The sequence below is a fragment of the Myodes glareolus genome, chromosome 2, assembly GCF_982192425.1.
Source record: "Myodes glareolus chromosome 2, mMyoGla1.1, whole genome shotgun sequence".
Taxonomy (NCBI): domain Eukaryota; kingdom Metazoa; phylum Chordata; class Mammalia; order Rodentia; family Cricetidae; genus Myodes; species Myodes glareolus.
In genome coordinates this window covers 10,494,342-10,497,251 of record NC_142027.1, presented here as the reverse complement: position 1 = coordinate 10,497,251, position 2,910 = coordinate 10,494,342, and the positions used below count along the sequence as shown (strand labels likewise).

At 41.2% G+C, this 2,910-nt stretch overlaps 1 non-coding gene across 1 annotated transcript; it reads right to left on the bottom strand.

Moving 5' to 3' along the window:
• Nucleotides 1-1,070: 1,070 nt before the first annotated feature.
• On the bottom strand, nt 1,071-1,196 carry LOC125393015 (U6atac minor spliceosomal RNA). The gene has a single exon (XR_007229679.1). It is a non-coding gene; the product is annotated as a U6atac minor spliceosomal RNA (small nuclear RNA).
• Between the last annotated feature and the right edge of the window lie 1,714 nt (nt 1,197-2,910).

The window sequence follows — 2,910 nt, the reverse complement described above, 5'->3', positions numbered from 1 at the left end:
ATATGTGGCAGCAAGTGACAGGGAAGCAACAGGTTCTCTTCCTGCAAAGCATGGATTGCAGGCTGCCCCACATTCTATGAGCAAACACATCTGTCAGTAAGGAGAAGTTTTGTATGTGGGCATCCCATTCCATTGTATGGAATCTATTCACAGACACGCAGTTGGGTCAAACATGGGTGTCACATGTTGCATGTTCCTTGTCAATTGTTATTTTAGAGAATTTGCTGTTTGCAAGGCTGCTGTAACACAGTGTCTTAGCTTGCTTCTCTGTTGCTGTGGCAGAACACCATGACCAAAAGGAACTTGGAGAGGAAGCTTACATTTCATAGACCATCCCTGGGAAGCTAGGGCATGAACTCAAGGCAGGGACCTGAGTGCAGGAGCTGATGCAGAGCTGAGCTGCCTACTGGCTTGCTCTCCATGTCTTGCTCAGCCTGCTTTGTTATACAATATATGGCACCACTCCGGGGATGGCACTACCCAGAGTGGGCTCAGCTCTCCCACATAGATCATTAATCAGGCAAAAGCCCCCACAGACTTGCCTACAGGCCAATCCAATAGAGGTGTTTTCTTAATTGAAGTTCCCTCTTCCCAGATGACCCTAGCTCATGTCAAGTTGATAAAATTAATCAGAAGAGACAGCATGCCATGCTATGTCAGCAGCCTCGTGCACCTTGAATTTCCTGCGCTCTTTTTTTTTTTTTTTTTTAGAAACATGTTTTATTTGTTTTGCTTATGCCATCAGAACTGAAACTACTGTCTTGTCATTTCCCTAAAATAGGGAAACTGATCTAAAACACATACTGGTGCTTTTCAAAAGATAGCAATTTTAAAAGGGTGGTAGCAGCAGGCATTTTATCTTTTTCTTTTAAGAACTTTCAGGCTGCAGGAGAAAAACATGTGACCAAAAGTGTTATGATTATCCATCCATTAGAGATTTTCATCAGTACCTATACCAATTTAGGTAACAATACAACAAGATCCAAGGATTAGTGATGACAATGCACATTATTGTGAGGAATGACAAGCAGTACCAATCCTCATTAAGTCACTGTTTCCGAGAAACTGTTAAAAAACAGTGGTTAGATGCCACGAAGTAGGTGGCAATGCCTTAACCGTATGCGTGTTGTTAGGCCCAAGGGCCTCTTCCATCCTTGTCAAGGGGAGTGCTAACCTTCTCTCCTTTCATACAACACTCCTGCGCTCTTCGTTGCATGAAGGAACCATGTTGAATGACTGCACTAATCCATCCAGGCTTGTGACATTTATTTCACTATGTTCCTTGTGTTAAAAAGTATTCATTTCCACCTTAAAATTGTAGCCATCTTACTGCATGTGAAACTGACATTTCACCATGGTTTTAATGTCTGTTGTCCGAATAACTGTAATATTGCAATCTTTTCATGGGATTTCTGGTTATTCATATAGCTTCTTTGGAGAGATACCTGTTCCATTCTTTCCCCATACTGACGTCTTTGTTGTTGAGTTACGGGAGCTCTTTGTACTGTTGTGGGATATCTACCAGAGAAGACTGTCTTTATTAGCCGGCCGGTGGCTGCAGTAGGGGTTTGGGATCCCAGAGTAGCCCCTTTCTCAGTGTGGGCTTCTAAGCACACAAACCATATCCTGGACTGACATACTTCAGTTAACAAGAACAGATAGTCAGAAACAGAACTGCAGAAGCCAAAAAGTAAGGTCAGTATGTTTAGAGACTTTCCCAGAGCCACAGATTTTGATGAATCAGTTCTTTGTTTTAGTTTTGGCTGGAGGTACTGTCTATGTGCTGAGTTTCACAGCCGGGATGGTACTTTCATCACGGAGTCAGTTGTGCTAAGGTCTGGGCGCCTACTAGTTGCAATATATCCTGGATAATAAAGTCATATCAGATGTAGATTTTGGAAATGTTTTCTTCTGCCCTGTAGGTTTCTTTCTCTTTCCTTGACAATGTTCTTTGGTGGACAAACATTCTGAGTTTGATCAAGCCAAGTTTTTAACCTGGATTTTCTCTTGTGATTTGTGCTCTTGATGTCATATTGAAGAATCCACCGCCAAATCTAAGACCATAAATTTTGGCCATTGATCATTTTTAGTTAATATTCTCTGTGATCTGGGGTGAAAGCTGAACTTCATTCTTTTGCTTGTGTGAACCTATTGATGGAGCTAACCTGCTGAAGATATTCGTTTCCCATTGAATGATCTTGGCAATCTTGGAAAATACCAGTTGGTCACATAAAAATGGATTTTTTTCTATTTAAAATTATACTTCCTTGGCCTAAATGTTTGTTTTTATACTCATTGTTTGGGTTATTTTTATCTTGCTATAAGTAAATTGGAAAGTATAAGTGTGCTGTTATTTTTTAAGATACTGTTTGATTACCCAGAGTCTAACAATTCCATATAACTAGCTTGGATTTTCCCAAAAATTTCAGTAGGGCTTGTATGTAAACTGTGTAATGTCCAACTCTTCCTTTCTTCCCTGGCCTATGCTCTGACTCTCAATAAGGCCCCTTAGCCGATTCCACAGGTGTCAACCTGGAAATTCCTTCCCAGGAGGCTCCACAACTGCTCATCACCCTGTTAGTGTAGCGTTTGAAGCCATTAAACCAGCCAGATACTCAGTGTCTATCCTTTCTCCCTGAACTGGCTGAGTACATCATCAAAAAAACCAGCATGTCTCTGTCTTGCATCTGTTCCAGACCAGAGGCCAAACATCAGAGCACACCGTCTCAGCAGGCTGATGAATCAGTACCTAGCCGAGGGACTGAAATTGGACCAGCCGGGTATTTTGAGGCTCAGCTGAAAAACAGGCATGGAACTAAAGCTTAGCTTTCTAGCAATGTTTTTCCTCTTATGGTTGTATTTTAGTACTTCTGTGGTTAAATATGTTTTGTAATTCATATATATATATAC